Source organism: Crocodylus siamensis, chromosome 1, assembly GCF_052110815.1.
Source record: "Crocodylus siamensis isolate JL-2025a chromosome 1, ASM5211081v1, whole genome shotgun sequence".
NCBI classification, from domain to species: domain Eukaryota; kingdom Metazoa; phylum Chordata; order Crocodylia; family Crocodylidae; genus Crocodylus; species Crocodylus siamensis.
Window position 1 is genome coordinate 90,029,096 of NC_143395.1, and position 12,215 is coordinate 90,041,310.

Here is a 12,215-nt window from a genome sequence, read left to right on the forward strand (position 1 = left end):
CATTTAAACCAATTTATGTGTAATGTCAGTCCCTAGCCACAAGGTTAAAGGTACTAGTCTTATTTTCTTGCTCTAAGTTATATTGAAAGTCAGTAGCAGAGCTTGGACTGGAAAAAGCAGGTCTATCCAGATTCCAACCTCTGTGTATAGTATACTAGACCGCAGCAGAACAGAGCAATTCAAAAAAGTTAGAAATCAAAATAAGGTGAAAACCTCTGTCAGTATAGTAATTGTGCATTTATCTATGTGTGAAATGTCAGGCCCTATTAAGGTATGAACAGGGCCACTGGGTCAGTGAATGAAGCACAATCATTACTCTATACTATGATTTACATCCCATTTAAAACCCAAAGAGAAAATAAATTTCCATTATCTTTCAGATTCTAGAATTAAATTGGCTGCATCAGTCCATTTTTCATACACCGCTGTTGAGAAATATGACAAGGCTAAAGCTTAACTGAACTGATCATTAAAACCACTTCTGAATTCTCTACTTGTAGGTTTGAAGATAATGATTGAAAGAGATTTTTTTTTCAGGCAGTCTCTATTAGCACTTTTTGCTTTAGTAGGATATTGCAGTAGCTTGACAAAAGATTGATCCCAGTGCTCAGTAGCTGCATATGAGAGAAATAAAGAGGAGCTCTTATTCTCCTCTAAATATAGAACATCAAGAGCACATTCAAGTATCACAAGATAGATTGTATGTTCTGAAATTCATGGAACAGAAATTTTTTTTTATAATTAATGATCTGAAGATGGAATCAGAGACGAAGATTTACCTCTGAGCTGTGTGCACACACACACAAAGGTACACAAATGTTAACTGCCATTATAATAAGAAATAAAACAATAAAGTTCTTCAGTACTAGGTTCTCTGCAGCTTCTCTCTGTCCCTCAGCTATTATATTTACTCATTGTACTTTGATTATTGCGGTCTCAACAACTACTATTGCTGCCAGCAGCCAAATTTCACTCCCAGCAATAAACAGAAATGGTTTTATGCTTTCCTTTCAAACATATCATTATTCAAACAGGTAGCACTATGTTCACCTAACAAGAATATTGATAATGCTGGGGAAAAAAAGTCTAGCTGTGGGTGGATGTTGCTTCTTTTTTCTAAATAAGATTCCAGTTTACAATATAAAAAATAAGCTATGATGTTTCATATGTAATGCACATACTTGCAATTACATGGTGCTATTTCTCAGTTAACTACAGTGTTGCCAGCATATTTCCTTTATGTCTTAATTGTGGCACCAGTTGGCAATCCAACTATGTTAAGAGTTTTCTGGAGTTTCTAATACAAACTCCAACTTTTGGTAAATTTTAAATATTAACTTTGTATACTTAGCCTTAGGCTAGTTGCAATTTTCTTACATCTACCACTGTTAATGGAAAAAATAGATGGAGTCAATCTCACAAGCAGTGTTGAACTACAAACACTACAAACAGAAGTTGCATTTGTCCTGAGTTAAACTATTTTATCCTGGAGCAAAGTGCAGCTGTTCAGACTTCCATATGTATTACCCTGGGATAAATCCTAAAAAGGTTCATGGAACAAGAAGTGCTAACAGTTTATTCTGGGAGATTGTAATATGCATCTGAAGAGTTATCCTGGGATTGCATTGCTGAATCAATGGCAGAAAAGTGGTAGTGGACTCAGCCGCTTACTAAACCTTGATTAGAAAGGTGTACATACTGATCCCAGGATATTTCTGTTCTGGAACAAAGGCAGGCAAACTTGTCCAAGGACAAATGAAATCTCTCTTCCTAGCCTATGACTAAAACCAAATATCTTAAATTTAAAAATGAACTGAACAGCTTATTAATTTATAAGGCTATAAAAAGGTCAAAGCACTAAGCTCTTCACAGAATCAACTGCCTGAGTGGAAATTACTTTTTCTAAGTTACATAAGATTTAAAAAAATAAATATTTAATGGGTTTTACATTGTGCAGTACTCATGGCAGTGTATTTATACAACAGATGGTAATAGCTCTGGAGTAATCTAACAGATGTAACTATTCACTCATAAAAAGACACTTTCTTCAGGACATGCTTGTGGAAAAAAATCAGTCCAAGAGAAGAGATCTGGAATCAGAAGAATACAGAGTGCTAATGAGAAGAGCAATAAGGCATTCCAAGGCAGTAGATTAAAAAAAACAAGTAAAGGGCAGTAACTGATGTTCAGCGTACTTCTAAAGTCTGCCTTGCTGTATGGTATGATATGCTGGCATGTGTCTTCTCTTTATGCCTCATCAAAGTGAATGGAATAAAATAAGAGGTGGAAGCAAATGGTGCTATTCTTGATATCTGACCAAGTGGCAATCACAGTGAAGGGTTTGGTGGAGAAGTGGTGTCTACAGTTGATTTCAAGCCTGTAACAGGACATGGACAAATTTAAAAATACATATCTACATCTCATAATAGTCTTCCCTACAATGCTCTGGATAAAAAAAATTTATTCTATATTTCTGAAATACCAACCAAAGTATAATTCCATGTACTTGTGACAAAAAGGCCATTTAATTAGATATTGCAACCCAATCAAATATAGACTCCCCAAAAATCACATTCTCTTGCTTTTATAATCTCTGAAAAAATTCTGACACCACTATTTTGTGGGAAGCAAACATAATTACAGGCAGAGTTATGGGATCCAGGCATATGCCCATACAGGGGTCCAAGGATGATCTCACAAGGTTCCTTCCAGCCCGAAACTTCTGTGAATCTGTGAAGCATACAAAGACCCCTATTTTTCTGCACAGCCTACCTCCAACCGATCCTTGGAGGTGTTGAAAACCTGACTAGACAAAGCCTTGGCTGGGATGAGATAATTAGGGATGGTCCTGTTTTGAGCAAGGGATTAGACCAGATGACCTCCTGAGATCCCTTCCAACATTAATTTTCCATGATTCTTTGATTCTACATCAACACATTTTGTGGAGGGAAGGAGAATAGCCATTACCAGGCTTCTACCATCCTTCTTGCATAGGCAGGGAAAGAGAGAGTGGGTGGTTCTTGGCTCCACATGCACTCTCTCGCCCTTTCCTCCTATGGAGAAAGAGGAAGCAGGGATTCCTAGAACCATCATTTCACACCTGCTTCACAACCCCGACAGCACCACCCCTTCCTCAGGCTGGACTGGAAGGTGCCACTGCAGACATAAGAGGCTGGAGGGCTGATGGGTGAGGAGCTTCTGGAAGAACTTTTCAGTGCAAAGTGTTTGCTGGAAGAAGCAGAGTCCGCTATATACCTTCTTATTCACCTCTCAAGGGTAACATGGGTGATAAGAAAAATGGATGCACGGATGCCAAAAACATTTAAAGAGTGAGGAATTTTCTTGCTTTTTGTACTTAAGTGCTGTGTCTTTTCCTTCTTATAATATGCACTGCAGTAAGATTGGTTTAGAAACAAGAATAGAGCACTTTAGTGTATAATTATGTAAGAGATGCAAGAGAATAAAAAAAAAGAGTGAAAACATCTGTTCACAGACTATTTATTGCCTTGCACTTGAAAAGCCAATTAAATACCAGAAAAAAGCTCTTTATCCTTCTGTTTGAGGCAACTACCATACTGCAAATCCCTATGGAAATCCACCCTGTGATTATTATTGGAATTCCAAAAATGCCCAGATGGAAGCAGGACATGAGAAAAAAAGTAGCTTTTGTCCTAGAGTTCAAATTCAAAGATCCAGATCAGCCTAGCTGTCCATTAATTAAGATGCACATTTCTATAGCCAATGGCACACAAGAAAATTATGCGGCTAGCCTACCTGGTCCCCTGGGCTGGCTGGGAGTGATCTTTGGCAACAAGGCCAGAGTGAGGTTCAAGCTCACACCACTGCAGCTATAGCAACATGCCTTATCCACATCCTTGTAGAATTCAGGGAGGGATTTTTAGAAGCATCTAAGTGATTTAGGGACACAAATCCTTGTAGATTCCAACACCTTTTGTGCTCCAGAGTTATCTATGTCTACAGAGCAATGCAAAGTAATGTGGGACCTTGATACTGTAATTAGGTGCTGTAGCAGGGCATTAGGGTGCCTGCTACTGCTAACAGGAATATGGGCAGCTGCCACTCACCAGGGCAGCACAGGTGTGGGTTGCCGGGACAACCCCAGAGTTCAGCTGACCGGAAGGGGGCAGGGCCTGGCCTTTATAAACAGCCTAGGCTGAGGCCAAGGGGGTAGTTCCCCTCTGTCTCTGTCTTGAGTAGGCAGAGGTGGGAGGCCTAATGACCGGAGCAGTTCATGGGTGAGAATACCAGGCAGAGGAGCCCTAGCAGGGAAGGAAAATAATGATAAGCCAGAAGGCTTAGGGTTTACGTTTTAAGCTAGGAGGCTAGAGTTTGCGTTGGGGCTGATTGGCTGAGGGTTTTTGTTTTTGTTAGACTGGAGGACCGGGTGAAGCTATAAGGGGTGGAGGAGGCCTCATGGGAGCTCCCCAGTAGTGTGGGGGTTCCTGGTGCCAGGGAGGGCACAGCAATCTGGTGCTAGAGAAGGCACAGCAGTTTAGTGCTGGAGAGTGGCACTGTGTTTTGGGGTGTCCTGACCCTGGCTCCAGTGGGGCAGTATCGGGAGGAGCCCAGTGTGGGTGCAGGTGAAGGGCCCACTGGGGCACAAGACCCAGAGAAGGGGGTCTGGAGCCAGGTAAGGCTGAGGCTGCCTGAGCCCAATTGGGAGAAGCCCAGTGGGCTGTAAGACTCAGGAAAGGGGTCTAGGGCCAGGTAAGGCCGAGGCCACCTGAGCCCTGATTACGGGAGTCACGAGCAAGGCCCCGGCTGGGGGCAAGAATGTGAGGCACAGGCCCCGGTTGGGGGCAAAAGCGTGGGAGCGCAAGACACAGGTCCCAGTGGGGTGTAAGACCCAAGAAGGGGGTCTGGGGGCCAAGTAAGGCCAAGGCCACCTGAGCCCCGATTGCATGAACGCACCGAGACACCCCAGGAGGGGGCAAGCACATTGAGTAGGCCCCAGTGCAGGCGACGGTAGGGCTTAAGGGTAGTCCCTAAGGCTAGAGTGCACTGGGGCAACTGGACAGATCATTGGCTAAGTTACACCATGTCAAAGCAGATAGAAAAGGCAGTCTCCCCTAAACATTTAAAACATCAAAGACGTGGCAGACAAGATTGGTGAGAGTGCATTGACACCAGCTTGACACGGTAGCCAGGGGGCGCTAGGGGAGGTCACAGCACCCCTAGAGGTCACCCTGCCACAGGTGCCTAAGGAAGGGATCTGAAAATGCCAGTATGCTAGATAGGGAGCTGCCTAACCTAGCCCATAGGAAATGCCTCAAAGGGCACTTGTACATGTGACAATGTCACCAGGTACATGTGACAAAAATTTCCCTTTGTGTAGCTTAATGGCATCACACTTTACACATATGAGTTTTTGGGGTTTTAAATGAGCTTGCCTTGTCACAAGCTAAACCACATCCCAATGTAATTTCGTTTGCAATGTTGCAACTTGCAATGTTGCAGCTGTTAATTGTTCAGCTCATCTGTGGCTTGAGAGGTGGGCAGTCTTCTCTTGGGGAAAAAAGGATCAGGCCTCAAGCTGCTTCTGCCTTCAGCAGGCACCTGCAGCCACCAGGGCACAGGCTGGTTTGCCCATGGAGCAGGATGGGGAAGTAGCAGGAGGGTGGCTGTGTGTGCTGGTGGCAAGAGAAGGTGGCGGAGATGGTGCATAGGATGCTGGAAGCCCAGGAGAGCTTGGGGAAGAGTTGAATCAGGTGCCTCTGAGATGGGGCAGCACCCAGCCCACTAGCAGCCCACCTGGGTGGCCCCAGAGGGTGTACTATCATGGAGAGAAGGACTGGGACTCCCTGCAGCTCAGGCATTACCTGGCCCACTGGCAGCTTGCCCCCCAGCTATGGAAGAGGTGGGCGGGCTTCACTGAAAGCGGGGGGGAAAAGGATCGAGCCCCTTACCACTTCTGCCTACAGCAGGTGCCTGTGGCCACCAGGACAATGATATGCATACAGCAACAGAAAAATAAAACCCACCATTTCAATTTAGGAGGCACAGAATGCAACCCTGAAGGACAAAACCCCTATCACATGTACAAGCATCAAAGTCTTATGTCTTAAACCCTACAACTCTACAGGACTCAGGTGTTTTACCTGAGTTGTGAATTCTGTATGAGATTCACACCTCCAGGAACTACGACAATCTGGCAGTTCAATTAGATGAATAGGGTTTTTCCCATAATGCCTTTTGGGGAGCACTTTTGTAATTTTTCCTTTTGCAACTCCTGTTTATCAGGACGTGCAATACAGGTTGCAAACATGTTTCTGTAAGTTGTACAATAATAGCTGAATATTGTTGTATCTTAAGTTCAACTACAGGATCCAAGCCCTTGGCCTATGCTTTTAGTATGTGTGGGAGCCCTGTAGCCACATTTCCAGCTATGCTCACCCCTCAGCTCCAAGTACACTTTTCAGAGCGCAGTGGCTTTCAGTAACTAATTGGTACAACAGCTCCCTCTGGTGGAAAACGAGAAATGTGTCAGTGCAAAAGAAAATTTCTCAGTGTTGATGAAAATGTTTTGAGATCTCTCTGTAAAAATTATGATCTTATGTTAGATCATCAACAAAAATTGGGGTACAATGTTCTCTTTGATTAGTACATTTATGCTACACATAATTGCTCAGATGGAAGAATTTTCCATACTAAATAGCATTCAACTGAAAAAAAATAATATTGGAGTGTCATATATTAATTTCTACTTGCTTATCAGGAATTTGACAAACTTACTTTGAATTGTAGGCAGGAAACTACAGTGAGTCAATGCGTCTTTATTGCTTTGGTTTTAATATAAAAACCCCCACCATTTTAATAAATGATCACTTTGTGCCAAGGTATAAAATCAAACGTAGTCCATCTGCTACCAGTAATTATAAGGATTGATAAAAATGTCTCAACTGTAATTGCTCCTTTTTTATTCCATAATTGTTCCTTTTGAAGGTCATTATGAGCATGACAGATTGGGCACCATCTGTCAAGAATTTATATTTCTTATATGTAAGAAGCTACAAATAAGATGGAACCGTTCAAGGATGGTCCATTTAACTCCTCCTGTCTACAGCGACAATGATAAATTGCCTCAGAATGCCAGGTCTGTGTTGAGGCTGAATTAGCATTCACAAGGTTTTTCGACAGGCAAGAAAAAATCATGAGGGGGAAGTGTGATACTTTAGGCAGAGAGAAGACAAGATGTTCAAGTGAACCCTATTCTGTAACAGATACAGGCATGATCAAAAAGGCCGCTTCCAGTAAATGGAGGCAGGAAGCCATTCTTACTGAAGAATGGATAGAAGTGAACACAGATCTCAGGAAAATAGCACCCCATGCAACAGACTGAAACTAGGCACATCTACTGGTGATGTGAGCATTCATTTGTGCTTCATCAGAATAGAAGTATTTTTCAGCTGCTTTAGGTTTTAAAGCCAGTGCTGAATTCCACCCAAATGCCACAATAGTTTAAATTTAGCCTCCCCAAAATTTGTCCTTTTCATTTTATAGTTTAGTCCTTTAGGGGCACCTGATATTCGAGGCAAGTAGACATATAGTAAACTCATAGTAATGAAAGAAACATCAGATCACTGTAAAATAAGACACTATTGGATGATGTGCCCCTGCTCAGTATCCTTCCCACTCCTAAGTTTTCTTTTGGGATTTATTGAGCATCTTTCCAGAACTCCAGGTCCTCTCTTCTCTATTTAACTATTCTGGCATAGGCTTCTCTCTTTGCTCTAGTTTGTCTGAAAAGCCACACGGACCAAACCTTGTAATTTTGTAACTTCAGTTCCTCTCAGCAAGTTGTCTTCCTTGGTCAGCTTCAAACCTTTGTTAGGGATCCCTTACTTAGTAGCCAGGTCACCTGGGAGAGTGCATTTCTATGGCTAGTAGCCAGCTCCTTGGTCACGTCGGGCATGTCTACATGTACATTTACTCCAGGCTAGATTAGTAAGTGTTTGGGGGTAGGTGTCTACACTTGCAGAGATTAGGGAGCAGATTTGCTTCCAGTTCCCTGAAACCCTACAAGATGCCTCTGTGGCCACCAAGGGGAACTCCAGGCTCCCCTCAGGTGCTAGCCAGAGGCTGGCAGGGAGCACCAGGCCAGGAGACAGCTGTCTTCTGGCCCCAGAGGGCTGTCTACTGCTGGAGTGGGGACAATGTCCCCCTGCCTCGGCAGCAGGGAGTTCTTGGCCTGGCTCCCACATAAGGGGCACCAGGCTTGGAAAGAGCTGCAGGGGAAGGACAGGTTTCAGCCCCCTGCCCTGATCTGCCAGTGGGGCAGCTAGCAGCTAGCAACATATTGGGGCAGGCAGCTGGGACCTGCCCCACCGCTGCAGCTCTCTCTAAGGCAAGGGGCTAGAACCTGCTCTTTACCACAACAGTACCCGCCAGCAACAGGCTGCATAGGGAAATCTGCATGTGCAGCCCAGAGCTGGCTGGGGACTGCCTGAAACAGGACAGTCCCCAGCTACCTCCAGGCTTCACATGCTTCCCTGCTCAGCCTGGGTATGGCTGGGAACTGTCCCAGTCAGGGGCAAATCTCAGCCAGGTCCAGGCTGGGTGGGGAACTGCTCCCATGCAGGGAGCTCCCAGCCCCCGTTCTACAATCCCAATTACAATTGCAGAGTTGGGGCTGGGGAGCTGGTTCCCCACCAAGCTCTGTGAGCGCAGAGCTGATGGGGGGGAGGGGATGGACAACAGGCTGAGGAGCTTGTTCCCCCTTCAGCTCCATGCTCCATGCTCAATTAATTGAGTCTGCTGGAGCATAGAAATTAATGAGCTCCAGTAGCCTCCAGCATCACGTGTATCAGCATCCCTGAGCTGAAAAATGGTGGCAAGGTGTTTTGACCTAAAGTTTATTGAATAAGCTTTATTTCAAAGTGCCCTGCCAAAAATTTTTCAGCATGGCGCTCGGGCACTTTTAATCAGTGTGGCTCTCTAATTGAAGTGCCCACCCCCCACACACGCCTCTCAAAGCACATGTATAAATGCCCAAAGTAAAGTCTGCAGATTGCTACAGGTACCTGCAGGCATATACTTATCCTTCATACTTATACAATAACTACGTAGCTAACAAAACAGAACAAGTAAAAACCTTTACCTTAGAGACTATCTGGAAAGGATCTTAGGATAGGATCTTGAAGATCTTCACATGACTGGTGATTGAAAACCACACAATAGCAGTTAAGGTTGGGCTACTGAAGTAAACAATATGAATTTCTTTTTCTCTACTATGCAGTTAGGGGATTGCACCTTCCTTAGGTTATCGGACGAAACTATTGGAAATGGAGATTTGTAAGGCTGAGAGCACATAGCAATAATTTAATGGTGAAAACTTTACAGAAATATTGTAACTATCTCAAAAACATATGTAACAAGACATACGGTATGTGGGTGAATCCTTGGCAGTAAGAATAAAACCTGAAACTGATTCTAAAAGCATGAGTTTCTACTGCTTTGGCTACAACACTCATGCCTGATAATGCAGAGGCCATAGGAAATTCCTAAATCTCTGTATGATCTGACCATTAAAAGGAGGCAAAACATCTCTGATTAAGTATGGACTGAGCCACAAACTCAAGACTTTCAGAATTAAGATTAATTGAAAAGAAATCCAAATGCATAGAACTGCACAATTAGGGTTATAACAGTGCTTTGTAGTAACACCAGGCAATAAGCATCTAGTTATTATGATTAATGCAAAATAGTGTTTCTTGTTCCAGATTATTAAACTGCTTTTTAAAAAGTATCAAGTTGGTTTTATTGGGGGTTTTTTGTATTTTTTTTCCCTTCATTATTGCCTTACTTGAATTGCCTCATCCTTTTGCTTTCAAGGACCACTTTGACTTTAACTCTTTTTGAAAACTGTAGAAAAGCATACTTTATAAGCTTAATTATAGCTTTGGTCTCAGTGAGAGTGATAGGATTTGGAAGCTATTTTTAAATGATGCATTTTTTGTGGAATCCTCTGTAGAACAGCATTACTTCACAGCACTTACTAAATGAGATACTTCCAGTTATGAGAAATAACAGCAAAAAAAGACTTTTAATCCAAAAAGAAAAATCAAATCTAGCTTAGCGAATTGTATGTTTTGGCTTGTTATGGAGATAAAGTGGGACAAAAATGATTGATACGGGATGCTAAATTTCTGATGAGTCACTTTTAAAGTATTTTTAAGTCATAAACTAAATAACAGACTTACTTGTAAAATCTCAGAAAATGTATTCTGTAATTAAAGAGCAAGTGTTTTGGGGATAATACACTGTAAACTTTATAAATAACAAATGGCTGAATCCATGTTTTCCATGCAAAATTCAACTCAGTTCAGTAATTACATGTTAAGCAGCACTTCCATAATAATCTCATGTTCAGTTCTAGCTGTTTGTCTTTATAGTTTTTATCTTGAATAACCATAATTTTTATACATTTTATCATAATGTTTGTTTCATTTAAGATCCTTGTGGTCCTGCTGGAGTGTTCACATTAGCCCAAGGTGAGGAGGGAACCAGATTGACAAACCCTGTGAAAAAGTAGCAAGAAGTGGCTGAAGGCTAAGTAAGCCATGTACAAGTTCATGTTCAAAAACAAGAAGAACAACCCAACTCTGTAAGGGACAGACATGCCAGGGCTGCAGGTAACAAGGAAAAACCTGAAGATGGCACACGTGGCAGCAAAGCCTGAAGGACTCGGGTAAAATCAAGATGTTTGCACAAAGACAAAAGACAAGCCCCACAGAACTGTAGACAATATTATCAATTTCCCTAGAAATGGTTTTCTTAGAATGCTCTGCATTGTAGTGTAAGATTATGCAGCCACCAGAATCTCAGTGATGCAAATAAAACCGTAAGTTAACACACTGCACAATTCTGCACTGTAATAAAGTAAATATAGTGAAAGTTGGGGGAATTGCAGGAGGGAATTAGACTACATTGGGTATGTCTACACAAGATGCTTTACTGACCAGTAGTGCAGTTCACTGTGCAGTAAGCATGCAAATCTACACTTGCACATGCTTACTGTACAGTAAACTGCTCTTATTATGAGTAAATTTGCTCTTATCATGAGCAAATGTGCTCTTGGTCAGCCAAGCAGCAGGGGACAGGAGAATGCTCCCTGCCCTATGGTAACTACATGCTATCAGGAGCCTATGTCCCCCTGCCATAGCAGCAGGGAGCTCCCAGCCTCTGGCTGCCATACCATGACTGGGGAGTGGGGACTGGGAGATTCTTATCTTTTCCAGGAGACAGCTGTCTCCTGGCCCCATGCCAGCCCCTGGGCTAGCACCTAGGGTGGGTCTAGAGCTCCACCCAGGTTGCTGCAGGGGCTGTTGTAGGGCCAGCAGGGGTGGGAGCAGATTGCTGTCATGAGCAGCAAATTTGCTCCTGAGTCTCTGAACGTGTAGACACCTGCCTGGGGGCATTTACCTGTGAGTATTTTACACGTGAGTAAACTGCTTCTAGATCAAATGCTCGTGTAGACACAACCACTAAAAACAACTTAGAAAAAACCCTAATTTTTATTGTATTGTAGCATCAGCTCTCTGGAAGAAGCTAATTTCTGTTAAGGAGTGGGTGTGTGTGCATATGCATGCACACATGCACATGAATTCCAGCTGGAATAGCTTTGGCTTGCACTATATAAAGGATATTTACTTACCTACAGCCTCCTTCGACATAAATTACAGTAAATCTTCATAGCAATGAGAATACCAAATGAAAAATATGGGACCATAGGACTTGGTCACTGAGCCTGGCTATATAAAATTTTAGACATGCTAGAATGGATCCACAGTTCTGTTCCAATTGCTTCCACTGCTCCAGAGAAGCCAAACAGCTATAGAGCTGGCATATACGGCTTTAATATCATAATGGTCATGGAACTCCTTAACAGAATATATTTATCACAGTGGTCTCTTTAGTACACTGCATAAGATTGTTCAGGAAAAGAGAAAGTGGCCAGGACACTAACATGTACCAGGGCTCCATAGCCGAAAGACTGGCTCTTGGATTCATGTAATCAAGAATAAGCAGCCCTGAGGCTTACTCCAAAGATAGTTCCTCCAGGTCAGAACTGAGGAATTTAGTGTAGCTCAAGAACTGAATGTTGTTCTGTCCTATTGTAAAAAAGGGATATCACTGTCTGGGCAGAGGCTGCTCAGCCTGGCATTTCTAATGAATGTTAACATTCTCAGGTAGGC

The 12,215-nt window shown here is 42.9% G+C and overlaps 1 protein-coding gene across 1 annotated transcript in view; it reads right to left on the reverse strand.

Annotated features, from left to right (window-relative positions):
* The window catches only part of METTL24 (methyltransferase like 24), a 222,140-nt gene that overhangs the window by 188,740 nt on the left and 21,185 nt on the right, over positions 1–12,215 (reverse strand). The window lies entirely within an intron of this gene.